This window comes from Sciurus vulgaris (assembly GCF_902686455.1).
Source record: "Sciurus vulgaris genome assembly, chromosome: X".
In the NCBI taxonomy this organism is placed as follows: Eukaryota; Metazoa; Chordata; class Mammalia; order Rodentia; family Sciuridae; genus Sciurus; species Sciurus vulgaris.
In genome coordinates, this window is record NC_136471.1 from 45,919,880 (window position 1) to 45,938,947 (window position 19,068).

Consider the following 19,068-nt stretch of genomic DNA (forward strand, 5'->3'; position numbering starts at 1 on the left):
ATTGAATAGAAGTGGTGAAAGAGGGCATCCCTGCCTTGTTCCAGTTTTTAGGGGGAATGCTTTCAGTTTTTCACCATTTAGAATGATACTGGCCATGGGCTTAGCATAGATGGCCTTTACAATGTTAAGGAATGTTCCCAATACCCCAATTTTCTCTAGTGTTTTGAGCATGAAGGGGTGTTGTATTTTATCAAATGCTTTTTCTGCATCTATTGAAATAATCATGTGATTCTTAATTTTTAGTCTGTTGATATGGTGAAAGACATTTATTGATTTCCGGATGTTGAACCAACCTTGCATCCCTGGGCTAAAACCCACTTGATCGTGGTGCACTATCTTTTTAATATATTTTTGGATGCGATTTGCTAAAATTTTGTTGAGAATTTTTGCATTGATATTCATTAAGAATATTGGTCTGAAATTTCCTTTCCTTGATGTGTCTCTGTCTGGTTTAGTTATCAGAGTGATATTGGCTTCATAGAATGAGTTTGGGAGGGTTCCCTCCTCTTCTATTTTATGGATTACTTTGAGAAGTATTGGAATGAGCTCTTCTTTAAAGGTTTTGTAGAACTCGGCTGAGAACCCATCTGGTCCAAGACTTTTCTTTGTTGGTAGGCTTTTGATGACCTCTTCTATTTCATTGCTTGAAACTGATTTATTTAAGTTGTGTATGTTGTCCTCGTTCAGTTTAGGTAATTGATATGTCCCTAGAAACTTGTTGATGTCTTCGAGGTTTTCTCTTTTGTTGGAGTACAGATTTTCAAAATAGCTTCTAATTATGTTTTGTAGTTCACTCGTGTCTGTTGTGATATTTCCTTGTTCATTCCGAATTTTAGTAATTTGAGTTTTCTCCCTCTTTTTCTTTCTTAATGTGGCTGTTTATCAATTTTGTTTATTTTTTCAAAGAACCAACTATTTATTTTGTTAATTTTTCCGATTGTTTCTTTTGTTTCAATTTCGTTGATTTCGGCTCTTATTATTACTATTTCCTGTCTTCTACTACTTTTGGTGTTGGTCTGCTCTTCTTTTTCTAGGGCTTTGAGCTGTAGTGTTAAGTCGTTTATTTGTTGATTTCTACTTCTTTTGTTGAATGCAACCCATGAAATAAATGTTCCTCTAAGTACTGCTTTCATAGTGTCCCAGAGATTTTGATATGATGTGTCTTTGTTCTCGTGTACTTCTATGAATTTTTTTATTTCCCTCCTGATGTCTTCTGTTATCCATTCATCATATAATAGTGTATTATTTAATCTCCAGGTATTGGAGACGTTTCTGTTTTTTATTCTGTCATTTATTCTAATTGCAATCCATTATGATCTGATAGAGAACAAGGTAGTATCTCTATCTTCTTGTATTTGCTAATAGTAGCTTTGTGGCATAAGACATGGTCTATTTTAGAGAAGGATCCAGGTGCTCCTGAGAAGAAAGTGTATTCGTTCTTTTTTGGATGGTATATTCTATATAAGTCAGTTAAGTCTAAATTGTTGATTGTGTTATTGAGATCTATGGTTTCTTTATTCAATTTTTGTTTGGACGATCTATCCAGCAGTGAGAGAGGTGTGTTAAAATCACCTAGTATTATTGTGTTGTGGTCTATTTGATTTCTGGAATTGAGAAGGATTTGTTTGATGTACATGTATGAGCCAAAGTTCAGGGCATAGATATTTATGATTGTTATGTCTCGCTGATTTATGCTTCCCTTAAGCAGTATGTAATGTCCTTCTTTATCCCTTCTGACTTGTTTTGGCTTGAAGACCACATTATCTGAAATGAGGATGGATTCTCCAGCTTTTTTGCTGTGTCCATGTTCATGCTCTGTTTTTTCCCATCCTTTCACCTTTAGTCTATGGGTATCTCTTTCTCTGAGATGTGTCTCCTGCAGGCAGCAAATTGTTGGATTTTTCTTTTTAATCCATTCTGCCTGTCTATGTCTTTTGATTGATGAGTTCAGGCCATTAACTTTCAGGGTTATTATTGTGATATGATTTGTATTCCCAGTCATTTGACTCATTTTTGTTTTTTGATATTATTTGGTTTCCCCTTTATTTGGCTATTCCTTTAGGCTATTTCCTCCCGTTGCTGATTTGCATCTATGATTTTCATCTCTTCCTCATGGAATATTTTGCTGAGAATGTTCTGTAATGCTGGCTTTCTTTTTGTAAATTCCTTTAGCTTTTGTTTATCATGGAAGGATCTTATTTCATCGTCAAATCTGAAAGTAAGTTTTGCTGGGTATAAGATTCTTGGTTGGCATCCATTTTCTTTCAGGGCTTGGTAAATGTTGTTCCAGGCCCTTCTAGCTTTTAGGGTCTGGATTGAAAAATTTGCTGATATTCCTATTGGTTTCCCCCTGAATGTAATGATTCTTTTCTCTCACGGCCTTTAAAATTCTGTCTTTATTTTGTATGTTAGGTATTTTCATAATAATGTGCCTTGGTGTGGGTCTGTTGTAATTTTGTATATTTGGAGTCCTATAAGCCTCTTGGACTTGGTTTTCCATTTCATTCTTCAGATTTGGGAAATTTTCTGGTATTATTTCATTGAATAGATTGTTCATTCTTTTGGTTTGTTTCTCTAAGCCTTCCTCAATCCCAATAACTCTTAAATTTGGCCTTTTCATGATATCCCATAATTGTTGTAGATTCTGTTCATGATTTCTTACCATCTTCTCTGTTTGGTCAACTTTGTTTTCCAGGTTAAATATTTTGTCTTCAATGTCTGAGGTTCTGTCTTCCAGGTGTTCTATCCTATTGGTTATTCTTTCTTTGGAGTTTTTAACTTGGTTTATTGTTTACTTCATTTCAAGGATTTCTGTTTGGTTTTTTTTTTTTTTTTTTTTTTAGTATCTCTAACTGTTTATTGAAATGATCTCTTGCTTCCCATATTTGGTCTTTTAACTGTTGATTGGTGCGATCATTTAATGCCTGCATTTGCTCTTTTATCTCCTCCTTCAATGCCTGCATTTGCTCTTTCATCTCCTCATTCGCTTCTCTGATTGTTTTAATTATGTACATTCTGAACTCCCTTTCTGACATTTCTTCTGCTGTGCTGTCATTGGGTTTTATTGATATAGTATCTAGGTTTGTTTGGGACATTTTCTTCCCTTGTTTTCTCATATTGGTCAGATGTCAGTGGGACTCTGAGATTTTGCAGGTTTCCTCTATTGGCTTATAGTGTCCCTGTAGATTTCCAGTGTATCACCTCCCAGCCTTCAGTAGCCTGAAGTCTTGGGGAACTAGATAATGAAGTACTTCCAATGAAAGCTGCCCATAGCCCGCTACTGGTTCCAGGGCTTGGAGCTGGCTCTGTGCGTAAAGGCTCTCACTGGGTGGCCTGCTCCGAGAAGCTGGTCATGTGGGAGGAGCCCACCAGTGGAGTGAGCAGGGCTACCTGGGGAAGACTCTAGCTGCCCTGCCCTGCTCTGATAAGATGTCCCTATCTGGGCCTGCCGCCTAGGCCGAGCTTCACCCAGTCTGGGAGACTCACCCCATGGCTCTATTTTAGTCCAAATCTCTCAATGCCTCCCCTTCTTGAATCCTGAGTTCTGGAGTGACTGGAGATGCAGTCACCCTCTAGTCCACCATCTTGGATCGCCCATGGAAGGAGTCTGCGGCCGGAGGGTGCAGGGCCACCTAGAGAAGTCTTTGGCTGCCCTGCCCTGGTCCCAGAGGCTGCCTGTGGGTCAGAGCTCTCCACTGGCTCTGGGACTTGGGGCTGGCTCTGTGTAGAAAGGCTCTCACTGGGCGGTCTGCTCCAAGAAGCTAGCCTTGAAAGGCACCTCCCATCGGAGGGAGCCGGGCTGCTTGTGGAAGTCCCTGGCTGCCCTGTCCTGGTCTCTGAAGCTGCCTGCAGGCCAAAGCTCTCTGCTGGCTCTGGGACTTAGAGCTGGTTCTGTGCAGAAAGCTGGAGCATCTTTATTAAGGTCACTAATTCTATTACGGAGGTTTCCACACTTATGACCCAGTCACTCTCCAAAAGGCCCACCTCCTAATGCTATCACCTTAAGGGCTAAGATTTTGACATATCAATTGGGGGATATAAATATTCAATCTATTGCATACATTTTCCAGAGGAAGAAATAGGCCTAGGGAAGTTATTGTGCCCAAGATCAGGTAATTATTAAGTGGTAGAAACAGGCATTGAGGCTAGGTCTGTCCTACTCTAAAGCCCTCAATCTTTCCATACTGTACTGTGAATGAACTACATCCATGTCCACCACAATTATCACAGATAATCAAACAAGGTAGCCATTCTTCAAAACTAACATAATTATATGGAGAAGGAAAAGGAACAAGAGCAAAAACAATGACAAAATTTTGTTAGTTTTCATTTCCAAGATAAGATGAGTATCAGAGAGAATTCAGGGAAGACAGATGGAGATTGAAGAACAGGGGGTAGGAATACAATATTACAGCCGGAATTCAAAGTATTGTGCAACACAGTAGAGGTACAATTGTTATGGTTAAGATATGTGGTGTCCCCCAAAATCTCATTTTTGAGACAATGCAAGAATTTTCAGAGGTAAATGATTAGATTACAAGAGGTATAACCTAATCTTGGATTGATCCACTGATGGATTAACTGGGCAGTAACTGTACGTAGGCAGGATGTGGCTGGAAAAAGGAGGTCACTGGGGGGTACCTTTGGGGTTTATATTTTGCTCTTAGTGAGAGGAGCTTGGTTTCTTGGCCATCTTATCCTTAGCTACTTTCTTCTGCCACACCTTCCACCATGATGTCCTGCCTTACCTTGGGGCCCAGACCTATGGAGTTGACTGACTATGGGCTGAACCTCTGAAATCATAAGCCAAAATAAACTTTTCCTCCTTTAAGTTGTTCCTGTAAGGTATTTTCACAGCAAGGAAAAACTGACTAAAACAAAATTATTTTACTCTGAGAAGGCCTCCTCTGGGGCAGAAGAATTTATTTCTGGAAAATGGGCACACAGCAAACCTCATTTTGCTGTAGCCAAGTTTCTAGTTAACAAACTTATGAATAATTAGATGACTGAGATTATTTGGCTAGACTCTCTCACCTCTGATTCTCCCTTACCACTGCCTCCATACACAGGGGCACTTAGGCCCATTTCTATGGAAGGACACCTAAGGCTTCACATTGAAGTTATGTATGGCAGAGAAATTAAAGAGAGAGGCTAGGAAAAGAATGTCATTTACACTTAGCATGAACTATACAGAATGTTGTCCAATAGTCATATGTATCAGCATCACTGCTATCCATAATGAAACTTCCCAGGGGGATACCTTTGTTCATTCAAAGTAGCTAGGCTTATTTCCTGTTTGCTAGTAGTGAGACCCTAGAGAATATAGTGCTAATAGAGTTTTGGGCTCTAAGTACAGATATGGTGTCATCCCCACATAATTATAGACATTTTCCCCTGTATAAATTGCAACAGATACAAGATTAGCTGCAAAGATGCTTGCCTTTGGTAGCAAAAGGTGAGATCTGTACAGAATGCCTTTTCCTTTATATAGCCGTTATGAAGACAGCAATATTTCAAAAGTTACTTCTAAATATAGGGCTGGGACTAAAAGGGCCCTTTTCTGATAATATGTTCCCTTTACAGAAAAACAACGAAGAATGGATATGTATAATTCCCTCAAGGAAAAGGTGCTTCCCTTAAGGGAGCCTGAAAAGCTACAGACAGAATTAATCTATTTTAGAAGTTTCATTCATAGCAACTTTGGCTGCAGAAGATGCCTGCATCTGCAAAGTTGTGTGGTGAGGATAGGTGACTTGACATATAAAATTGTACTATATTTGATAGTTTCATGGTAACAAAAATAAATAGACACAGAAATTCAAACATGTAAGCTAATATATATTCAGTGAGCTTGTGCTTTTGACTAATACTCTAAATACATTACCCAAATTGACTCTTTCAAATATCTTTCCATTCATTTTAATTTAATACCTTCATGTGAGACATTTTCATTCAAGCAGAGCATGATATAAGCACAGTTTCAGACTCTTATTTCTTTTTAACCTATAAAAGCCCAACTTTGTTCAGAAACCACATTAGCAATTTAATAAAATTTCAGCTAGGTATCTGTGCATATTTTCATGGGGAGAGGATCAAGAAAAAGGCATGTAATCAATCAACATTCTTTTTAAGCAGGGCTGTGTAGCAACCAAAAAAAATTGGAAAGGTCCCAACAATTGCAATACACTTACTCTAAACAAAATTAATGGTTTTCCTAGAGGCAAGCACTCCTGTAGTTAAATTGTCTACAGACTAATTTAAATTGTCTCACACTGCTGGGTAATAGAATTCCTTATGCTTTAGAAAAGGGTGTTCTCCCAATGCAGTGGATACAGACAGTAAGGTTTGGGGACAAAATCACTAAAATTTAAACAGTTCCATTTGGCAGAGCTTGAGTTGGTTCATTGGCCCAGGAAGTGTCGCAGTAAAGTACATAGACATCAGAACTGGAAAGCTCAAAATAATTCTGATCAAAGATGAATTCCTTTTATAATAGTTAAATAGCATCACTGTCTTAATTTCTTTCTCTTCATGCATGGGAGCATGAAAAATGAGACCAGCCATTAATTTATGTCAGCTAGAGAAAGATTCAGAAAGAAAGCATTAAGCATCTACCATATAATTTCCTTCCTTCATTCTCAGTTTCAAAACAACAACTAAAAAAATGCCCAAGGAAACTTTATAAGTTAATTAGGAGTCAAAAATATTTTCCTGAAAACTGTTGTTGCAGGAGTACTCATTAAAATAGTTTGGAACAGCAATGTTATCTAATATCATTACTAAATCAAGAAACTGAAGCTTTTTTCAAGGCAGATAATTATCTTATCTAGAGGAAATGTTGTCATTGTTTGCTGTGTCCTGCAAATGGATATTACTACATGAATTTGGGACTTGATATGAAACAAAAGTCGAGAAAGGTAAAGGAATTCTTCAGACATGACTTTTTATTAGACGACAGTATATCAGGAATATCTAGCCACCCTTTCCTTTTTATCCTCCAGATTTTAAGCTTACAGTTATTAGTAGCAAAATTAATAATGACTTAAGTGGGTGGGCTAGGTGTTGCAGACTACAAAAAAAGAACACATTGTACCTTCTATAACACAGACCATCTTAGTACAATTTAATTTAGAAGAGGTAGATTCCATCAAGTAGATAAAATAGAGAATTGTGGAAAAATTGTTCTATCTTATTATAACTACTATGTTTAGGAGTAAAGTGAGGAGGATTTGAGATGGTAGATTAGAAGCACCTAGAATTTGCCTGCTTCTGTAAGAAATAGAATCAAAACAACTGGAAAGCAGCTAAATATTAAGGTGGGTAACTGGGAAGTTGCTGAGACTTGAGGTGGTGGAATAGAGCATGAGCTGAAGCACGCAGAACTGATCTCAACACAGCACAGGGTGGGGCAAGAGGAGAAAGAGGGAGAGTTCTGGTGAGTGCCAGTGGCATAGGATTTGGTACCTTACAGAAATATACTCTATACAGACTTCAGACTTAGGATCTACAGAGCAAACTGGCCATGGAGAAGTGTTCTTCACTTCCTAGAATATTCTCATAGTGCTGTCATAGGAAACCATCTTTAGGAGGCCTTGTCAGAGTATACTGACCTAGGACCTAAATGTTCCTGCAATTTCAAGTCTCCATGTCCCCTAAGCAGTACTTCCACACTGGTTAAGGGAGTAGCTGCCTTGAGAGTCAGTTTGATTTACAGGAGAGTCTTTGCCAAAAACCTGCTAAGAATTCTATGCAATGGGAAACTGAAATACTAGGCATAAGGGAATGAAGGAAACTTTCTCATTAAAAGCAGTGGAATGGGATGTCAACTATAGGAAACACAGAGAACAAGCAGTCATATAGGATTTCATGTAGGAACTCAGTCTTCAAACACCAGAGTTACAGAAAGTGCATTGTGCATTGTATGGGGCCCACCACCACCACCTTCTTCAGCACAGATAGTCGTGACTCAACAACCATCCCTTATACTCAGAGTACTCAGCATCTGAGTCCCTCATATACTGCAATGTTAATGTGTCAGTCAGCTTTTTGTTTCTGTGACAAAATACCTGAGAAAAACAAAGGAGGAAAGATTCATTTTGGCTTAGAGTTTCAAAGCTTTCAGTCCATAGTTGGCTGACTCCATTGCTATGAGCTTGTATTAAGGCAGAGTATGATTGTGAAGAGATTCATGCTAGAGTAGAGCTGCTTAGCTCATGTTGGCTGGGAAGCAGAGTAGGAGAGAATGAAAGGACAGGGACAAGATATACCCTTCCAGAGCATGCCACAAGTGACCCACCTCCTCCCTCTAGGCCCCATCTCCTAATGTTTTCACCACCTCCCTATAGCACCAACAGATGGGGACAAAGTCTTCAACACATGAACCTTTGTGTCCAAAAGTGATGTCCAAATTATCACATTCTGATCCCCTAGCCTCCAAAGGATGATGTCCATCTTACAATGCAAAATGCAATTAGACCATCTCCAGGAGTCCTCAGTCTCCACTATCCCTGAATTGCTCTAAAGTAAAAGTCCATAGTCTCTTCTGGAACTCAAGGCAAACTCTTAGCTGTGAGCCTGTTATGGTTTCGATGTGAAGTGTCCCCAAAAAGTTCATTTGTGAGAAATTGCAAGAAGGCTTGGAGGAGAAATGATTGGGTTATGAGACCCCTTAACCCAATCTGTGAATTAATCACCTGATGGGAGTAACTGGTAACTGAAGGCAGGTAGGGTGTGACTGGAGGAGGTGGAGCCTCGGGGAGTAGCTTTGGTGTATATATTTGTATCTGGCAAGTAAAGATCTTACGCTCTCTGCTTCCTGTTCATCATGTGAACTGCTTCCCTCTGCCACACTGTTTTGCCATGATGTTCTGCCTCATCTCAAGCTTCGAGGAATGGAGCCTGCTGTGTATGGAGTGAGACCTCTGAAGCTGTTAACTCCCAAATAAACTTTTCCTCCTCTTTAGTTTTTCTGGTTGGATCTTTTAGTCACAGCAGTGAATAAGCTGACTAAAACAGAACCCATGTTTAAAAAAAATTACACACATTCACATACAGCAGTGAGAAAGCATAGGGTAAACATTCCTATTTCAAAAAGGAGGAACAAGGATATAGAAAGGAGGGACAGGACCAAAGCATGACTGGAACTCAGCAAGGCAATTGCTAAATCAAAAGCTCCAAATCCAGCATCTGTGGCACATAGTAGCATGATATGGACTCCAAATGGCTTTATTCCCCTGTCCTTATGACCTTTCTAGTTGCAGCCCACATGGCCTTCCTCTTGGACTGGCTCTTCCCTTTGACTCTGTGAGATGAAAACCAGACCCCTATCTCTCAGTTTGGATGTTCCTCAACAAACTAAAAATAGAACTACCATATGATCCACCTGTACCACTCTTGAGGATTTATCTAAAGAACATTAATTCAGCATACAAAAAAATGCAGCAGTATATCCATGTTTATTGCAATATTGTTCTCAATATCCAAGATATTGAATTTGCCGGGGTATCCATCAACAGATGAATGGAGAAAGAAAATGTGGTACACATACACAACAGAGTTTTACTCAGTCATGAAAAAGAAATAATTCTATCTGGAGGAAAATAGATAAAACTGGAGATCATCATGTTAAGTGATATAATTATCACATATTTTCTCTTATGTGGAAACTATAAATAAATAATTTATAATGATAAATGATGACCTTGAAGTAAAAGAAGGACTATTAGGAAAGGGAAAGTGAGAGAAGTGGAAGAGAAGAGAGGGCAATAAAGGGTAGAAGGGAAATAGACATGATCAAAGTATGATATATGAAGATATGAAATTATTCCTTTGAAATCAATCAATTTGTACATTTACTATAGGTTAATAATTTTAATAAAGAAGTAAAGTGTCTAGTTCAACAAGATTTAAATCCTTGCAATTTTTATTACATTACAAAATAATTTTAAATAAAATTTTATCCATTTTATTAAACATTTTCCATAAACCGGTATAATTAGATACATTGGAGAAGAACATGTAAGAAAACATTTTGGGCTTTCGTTTTTTAAAAAAGGCAACAAGAGAAGTCATTTGATATTTTCACAGTACAGGTTGTAGTTTGCATTCTAAAAGGTTCTTTCACCTTATGTTTCTTTATCCCAGTATAGTGAATGTTGCCTTGATTTTTTTTTTTCCTAATGTTGCATTCATTTTAACCAGTGACGCCTTGCAGCCAGTCTCTGCCAAATACAATTTACTCAAGGACTGCTGAGTCTGTCAACTGGAGTTGGATATATTTATCATGAAAGGGGTTCCATGTGTGGCTATTACATTCACACTATAGAGGAAATGTTTATTCTGACTTCAGACAAACCTCTGAGAACACTGCATTTTTCTGGATCTAAATACTGTCCTCTCCAATGTTTTCTGCAAAAATAATCCATGCACCTACACATTGCCTCCCATAAATCCATTCAGTCTTTCTTCCTCACTAATGGGCACTACATTTCTCAGTCTCTCTTGCAGATAGGGTTGAATAACAATTTGTAAGCAGAAATTGTGGAGGGCTTCTGGGAAATCTCTTAAGAAGTTTGACTTAGCTGGGTATAATAGAAAGAACCCTGAAATGAGACTCAGGAGACAAAGACTTTCGTCTAGGTGGGTCACCAACTTGCTTTGTGTACTTAGAGAGTCACTTTCACATTGTACCTTCATTTTCTCATATGTAAAGTAAGATTGCTAAATTATATAATCTCTGAGTTTCTTTCCAAATTTAAGACCCTACATTTTCTCTCCCAGTTGCCAGTTTCCAATGAGGTAAAAATGTAGAAGCACAAAATGATTTGTTTGTGCAAACTTTAATATGAAGCATTAACTAGATCATATTTCTTTACCCTCTAGTATATTAAAAATCAATCAGTTCTCTTTTGCTTCTGCAGATATAGTATATTGTTCATATTCATTCAATAATTTTAACATTTTTACTGAGATATGATTCTTACACCAAAAAATTCACAATTTTTTGTCTAACAATATTCTATTGTTTTGGGTACATCACATCGGCATATCCATTTATTGGATGAGAGATGTAATACCCCCATTTTGGATATTATGAATATTGCTATGAATAGTTCTGTAAGATCTATTTTTATCAGGTATCTATTATGTGCCATTGTTGTGTTTGGCATATAAGACAGATATAGTCCCTGCCCAGAGGAAACATGCAGTGTAACTGGGAGGAAACACATTGAATAAATAACAATGTGGGTTCTGAGTAGGAAAAATAATAAACTGAAGTCTAGATAGAAGAGACTGCTACAAGGAAAAAAAAAAAGGAGGAATAAAAAACTGAGCCTTGTGGACTGCTCCCATGTAATTTTTAAGAATATAGTAGAAGTACTCAAAAGGAGACCGAAAGGAGCAAATAACTTTAAAGGAAACAAGGAGAGTACAACACAGAATTTTAAGAAAGACTCCATATCAAGAAAGATAGAACGGTCAATTTTGGAGAACATGAATGGAAAGTTAGATAAAATTAGAATGCATAAAAAATTAAAAATGAAGGAATCATTTGATTTATTAACAATAAAGTCACTGGTGAACTTTGCAAAAACCAACTTAAGTAACATGATAGGGAATGGGAAGTCAGATATGACTTTTTATGTCTTTCTAAATATTCCTAAAGAGAATCAACTTATTAAAAGCAGAGGTCCTTATGTCCTATAATGAATGAATGAAATGCAGATTAATTGGAAAATTCCTAAATGTCAGCTGTTTTCCCATTTTCTAATTCACTAAATATTTCCAGCAACAGAGTTAAAGGACTCATCCAAGGTCACTCAACTGGTCATTCACTGGCAAAGCCCTGACTCAAACTCATATTTTCTGACTTCAGTTTGGTGCATTTCCCAAAGCACCATAGCTGCATTCCTCTTTAAAGATTCTTCTCAAGGTACCCACTAAGAGTAAGTACTCCATAAATGCTTTGCAAATGGTTTTCTAATTAAGGTACTGTGTTAAATGTGAGATAAGGAATGAATTTTTACAACTAGTCCTAATTTAGACAGTTTAACACCATCTGCTCTGTAACATTCTAAATTCTAAACGGCTAAGTGATAAAGATGAGATAAATGATGACAAATAATGCTTGTATTTAGAAATGCTTATTGAGAATAGATATAACATTATAGTCAATTTTGTATGAATCTGTATCTTGTTAGATTGGACACACCTTGATGGTAGGTAATTAATCTCATCAGTCTCTCTAATGCCTAGCACGGTGATTGGCCCAGAGGAAGAGACCAATAAATGTTTACTAAATCACATGGTATAGCAGAAGGAAATACATTTTAATTTCCTGATCTTTCCTGCCATATAATAACAATTGCTGCCATTTACTATTATGTGAGATATTATCCTAAGCCATTTATTGACTTAATCCCATTTACTATTTGCAAAAACTCTAGGTCATAAGTACTATTATCAGCCCTATTTGATACATGAGATAATTGAGGCTTGAAAGATTAAGTGACTCCTGCATTGCCTCAAAGCTAGTAGATGGAAGAGTCAGCCTTCTAACACGAGTAGGACTCCAAAAGCAAAGCTCTCAACTTTGAGTTTCTTTCATCTGAACCTAGGTTTTTGTGTAACCTAGAATTCTTCATTCTTTTTCCAGATGGGAGTAGGAGTAATCAATGAGAAACACTTGGTGCCACACTACCTTTTTTATATTTCCCTATTCCAGATAGTCTTGAATTTCCAAATTTAATAAAATTAATACAAAAATATTCTTAAAGAGCAAATGCTGGTTCTTGATTTTACTTCTTGCACTTTAGGAGTCTTCTTAAGGAAGTCAGTTCCTAAGGTCACATCATGTAGATTTGGGCCTACTTTTTCTTCTAGTAGGTGCAGGGTCTCTGGTCTAATTCCTAGATCCTTGATCCACTTTGAGTTGAGTTTTTTGCAGGGTGAGAGATACTTTTATTTCTTTTTCATTTTGCTATATACGAATTTCCAGTTTTCCCAGCACCCTTTGTTGAAGAGGCTATCTTTTCTCCAATGTATATTTTAGGCTAAATGTTTTCTCTGATAAGTGAATACTAACTCACAATAAGGGAGATGGGTAGGGAAGAATAGAAGTATTTCAGATTAGACAAAGGGAAATGATGGGAAGGAAGGGGGAATAGGAATAGGAAAGATAGTAGAATGAACTGGACATTACTATCCTATGTGCATATATGATTACATGACCAATGTGATTCTACATTATATACAACCAGAAGAATGAGAAGTTATACTCCCTTTATGTATTATCTGTCAAAATACATTCTATTGTCATGTATAACTAAAAAGAATAAGTTAATTTTTTTAATAAAGAGTAAATGCTGGGGCTTTTAATACTTTGTGGATCTTGAAATCTAGACAAAAAAGAAAGTCGCTTACTCACTATATCTGCACTGGTAAAACCTTAGCAATTTCATTCTTCCTCAGTGTCTTTATACCCTGTGTTTTATCTTTAGTCTTTTGTGCTGCTTCTCTCCCACAAAAGGGCTATGAATGTATTTGGGGGACTATAAAGCTGAAGATAGCTTTCCTGGCTGAAGAGAGATTAGATTCTACTTTTTCAGGCCATTTCCCTCCTACTCAATAGGAAATATGGAACTGGAGCCTGCCCACATATATTCAAGTATCATGTATTACTTTCAAGGGGGTGAAAGTAGAAGGAGTTTTTAATATTTGTAGCCCAATTCAGAAATCAAATCCTTGTAGGAAAAATTAAATATAAAATTCTCTGAGCAAAGGAATAAAATAATATGGTCATGGCAAAGAAACCTGGCCTGGAAGTAGGAAGCCCTAGATCTGGCCTTATCTCTGTCACAAAAGATTGTGTAACCTGGAGCAACTAACTTTCCTTTCTGGTTCTAGTTTCCTACTTTATAACTTGAACCAAACTAATGAGCCCAATTAGCAGTGAAGTGAGTCAGAAATACACTGTCTTTCTGGCATTCCTTTATAACACAGATAAAACCAAAGCAAGCACCTTGATCTAGCACAGAAAGCCTTGGCCTTGAAAACAGACATTGGAATTAATTCTGTAGTCTGTTACCTCCTTGAATTTGAATGAGTCACTTCACCTCTCTGATACTCAGACTCTTCATATATGAAAAGGGATAATAATAGTAACTACCTCACAAAATTGTTGAAGAATCAATAATGTAATCTACACAAAGAACCTATTATACTGCAAGATACAAAGTAAGTATGTAAGAAAGTATTAGTAATAGTAATAGTAGTAGTATGTGCATTTTTTTGGTACTAGGGATTGAACCCAGGGGTCCTTAACTACTAAGCAACATCACTAGCTCTTTGTTAATTTTTTTTTTAATATTGAAAAAGGGTCTTGCTAAGGTGCTTAGGGTCATGCTAAATTCCTGAGGCCAGCTTTGAACTCAATCCTCCTGTCTCAGCCTCCCAAGCTGCTGGGATTGCAGATGTGCCCCAAGGTGCCCAGCTAGTATGTACATTTGATGCTAATTTCAAAGTCTGCATCAAGTCCAGAGCTTCATATCCTTATCTTTGCAATGTGCATACTTTATTATTGAGTTAGCATGAAGATAATATAAGATTCATATACTTAATATCCTAACAATTACTGAACACTGAACAAGACCCTGCAGTGAACAAGACATATAACTGTGAACAAGATGGGCTGTTTATGTTCTCTTGCAGCTAAAATATACTTAGAGGAACCCTAAAATGAATATAAAATTGAAGATTTAACATCATTTCAATCAGTAAAAACATGCCAAAGAATGAAAGGTTCCATTCCTGCTTCGAAGAAATAAGATAAAATCACCTATTACAACATCTGCTGCTTGGCCAATATTCAAGCACATTTATCACAGATTTTTATAATTATATTTGTACCCCTAAATATTTTTCTCTCAATAATCATGGTTTGAATTCTATGCGAACATTTTATGTCCTTTTGATTCATCAATATAGACTAACGCTCTAAGACAGCACACAGTTGCAAGTTGGTATAGTTTGGATCCCAAATGTCCTCCAAAATTCTTGTATTGAAGGCTTAATCCTCAAGAAAGGATTGTTCCAAGGTGGGGTCATTGGACAGTGTTTGGATCATTAAGGCTCTAACCTCAGCAATAGATTAATCCACTGTTTCATACCTAGGACTCATACCTAGTGGGTTTTAGGTGAAGGACTTTATTATAAAGGTTCCCTCTCTTCTTTCTCTTGCTCACTCTCATTCTCTCTCATTCTTTCTCTCTCTCTCTCTCTCTCTCTCTCTCTCTCTATCTATCTATCTCCACTACCCAGGCTCCATGATGTGAGCAGCTTTGCTCAATGACATGTTCCCCTCCATGATTCCATGATGTTCTGCCTTAACACAGAAACGAAAACAAAGTAGTAACAAGAATATGGACTGAAACCACTGATTCAGTGAGCCAAAGTCTCTTTTCTCCTTTAAGTTGATTTTATCAGGTATTTTGTCATAGTGACAGAAAGCTGAATAACACAATAGTCTATAACTGATTGTTGAATGAATACATGTTTTAAGGATGAATGAATAAATGAATCTTCCCTTTCTGGTTTCCTTGCAATATTATTCAGAGTCTTGCTGTAAGTAAGTAAGGTCTTGGTGTTACCTGGCTGTTCCAGAGACCAACTAAAGGCACTAGTCCTACTTTGGTCATAACAGCCTATTCACCTTTAAATCCATTGTCCATCTAGTTATGCTTACAAAGTTTAAAAACATGTTGATTATTTCCCAACTATTATCTTAATTTTTAGATGTCATACCATGTCTGCCAACACACACACACACACACACACACACACACACACACACACCATTTCTATAAAGTTTCTTCACTGAGGCTTGTCTGAACTTTTCTCCAAAATAGTATAGTATTAAGTGAGAGATGATTAATCACATGTATTTGCAAAGATAAAATAATTATAGCCAATGGTCCATCTTTAATGGCAAAGATCTTATTTTGGGCCTATAGTTGGCACCACCAGGATAGGGATTAGAAAGAAGAGCTTGCAATTCTGCTCAGCCTACCACTTTCAGCTAAACTAGGACCACCAATAAAGAAGAGTGACCCTGAAGCTAAGACTCTTCACTGACATAAACACTATTTTCTAACTTCTCTCTACAGTCACTACAGTTAATGGAGCTGCTAGGTAACTTCAAGTGATCAAGTATATCCCTTTGGGAAAGGAAATCTCCACAGTACATTTTTATCCAGGCATCTGAAAACTACCTTACAAAAATAATTTTTCATTTGTCTTTTATTAAGGAATCAGCAATACTCTTCATCTTCCAGTTCACCATAAGGATAGCAGAAATAATTTTTGTGGGTCACTCTACCTCCTTCAGGTTGTAACAACTTGACTCTGCTAGTACTGGTTTGTAAATTTCCACCAGGTATTCAGCTCTTAGAAGACAATTACATTAAGTTCCTTTGCTGTTCCAAGCATCCCAGGTCTGTTTTTCCACTATCAAGTTGTAAAGATGAATGGACATGCCCAATTTTTCATATTTACATATCCATATTCCCACAAGCCCACATATATTCACACATATACATTTATTAACATTTTTGAACCATGAGGATTCTCTGGGTTTGCTATATATTTCGATTGGGGAAGTATTTGAATGACTATAAGTTGGACAGATCATCTCATTACATGATCACTTGCATACTGAGTTTGTTAGTGTAATTAGTCTTCTTTGAGACAAATGAAATAAGATGGCATAGGTTTACAATATAAGTACAGATGCAAGAAGATTAATAACAGGTTTCCTAACTGTTTTTCTCAACCACAGATGGGAAACCAGAGCAAATAGGGCCTTCTTGACAGTCCCAGAAAACAGGAGTGTGTGAGACCAAGTAGAATATCTAAGAAAGAGGTCAAATGAAATTACCAGTTATTTGCTAAGGCTCACTTAATACCAAATGTGAGACTGCATCATAAAGGAGGTGCATACTGACTTAGTAAAGTGATGTGGTTGTGACTGAGAGGAGGTATAGGGAACTTAAAAGCATTAATTCATTCAATTAAAAATATTCATTAATATTTCAATGTTAATCAAAACTTTTAAAGAATGTTTAAGGAGATGTAATGAAGCAGGTCAGAGACCCCCCACCCAGAAGACCCTGGCCATAAATAAGCTTCTCCTCTTGTCAGAAAGATTTTTACAAAGAGTATCAGCAAACAGGATGTCTGAAGAAGGGCTCAATGTGGTTATATGCCCTATTTCCTGTTGTTCTGCTCTGTCTTGTAAAAACTAAATTTAACCGTGGACTTAATGAACATACTCTGCTGTCCTAGTATACCCTGTAAACCCACTCCCCACAACTGACTATTGTAAGAAATGGGACAATTGGCACCTTATGAGAACTCAAAGAAAAATTACTTTTATGTAGACTACTGCAAAAATGTATAGCTCCCCCCACTCACCACTGGGTATAAAGTTGAAAGAATTTCTAGACTGATGGTTCAGAGAATGTTTCAGGCATGAGCCACACTTTGGATGCATCCAATAAACCTGCTTCTTGAAAATTCCTCTGGGGTCCAATCTTTCTGTAAATGTTCCCTACCCTGATTTGATCGTTAGACTTTGTATATACATAATGAATTTTCATATACTACCACATAAAATTAAACAATTAAAATAAAAATTAAAAATGAAACTAATATTTAAAACAAAGACTTGAAAGAAAAAAATATTGAGTACTGCTATGGTTTAAATAAGTATCCCACGCACTATTAGGGATTTGGTGGAACCTTTAGGAGATAGGGCCTAGTGGAAGACCCTTCTGTCACTTGGGCATGCCATAAAGGGTCTTCTAAGGGTCTTCCTCTTCCTCTCTGGCTTTGCTTTCTGGTTCATGAGGTGAATGGTTTGCTCTACCATGCACTCCTGCCATTAAGTGCTTCCTCAGAGTCCCAAAGTCAGACTTGGACTAGAACTACCAAAACTATAGACAAAATAAACCTTTTCTCTTTATAAGCATCTGGCATTTTGTTGTAGTAATGGAAAGCTAACACAAATACCTAATGCTACACAATGTTCTAGGCACCGAAGATATCTAATTTGTATCTCAAAATTATATGAAATATATAAAACTGAACATGTATAATTCATCACACCCAGAAACCTCTCACAATATTCCTTATAGAAAGGAGCAGCATCAACCATTCAGGTAAAAAAATAACAACAACAAAACAAGCTATTTTTTTACTGTTCTAATTTTCTCACACCTCTCATTCCATCTATCAGTACATTTTATTACCTGTGATTTTAAAAATACATGGAGAATTTGACCACTCTCACTACTTACACTACTACCAGAAGATTGACATCACCATCTCTGACTCTGGATTACTGTGTATCTTATTAATTGGTCCCTCTGTGTCTACCTTTATTCTCTATCTATTCTCCATTTGATGATTCTAAAACATATAGTCATGTCACTTCTCTATCCAAACTGAGCCATGAAACTCAGAAGAAAACCCACAAATTTTACTAGGCCCTAATATGTCCAATATGATCTGGCCATTCCTTCTCATTTTGTCATTCTGATATTACCTTATACCATTCCCAACCTTACTCATCAATCCATTCCTGGATGTGTTATTGTTATTTGAATACACATGCTTGCTCCCATATCTGGACATTTGTACTTATTGTCCTCTCCCTCAATTGAACCAATCTTCTTCCCAAAATAAAGATGGCTCCAAAGATCATTTTCTTGTCTTTACTCAGAGGTTCCCCTGTTACAGAGACCTTCCCTAATAATCTTTTTAAAATTTGTGATACACACATAATACCACCAACACCACTATCACTACCACCACCATTGGACATTTACCACACTCCCTTCTTGCTTTTAACCATCTGGTACATGATGTACTTTACTGTTTATTTTGTTACTATCCCCAGAACTAGAAAATAAGTCACAAGAGGGCAGGGAATTTTTATCTATTTTATACACTGCAGCATCTTTGTGGGTCCTTAAATTGTGCCTAGTACAGAAAAGGCCTTATATACTAGGC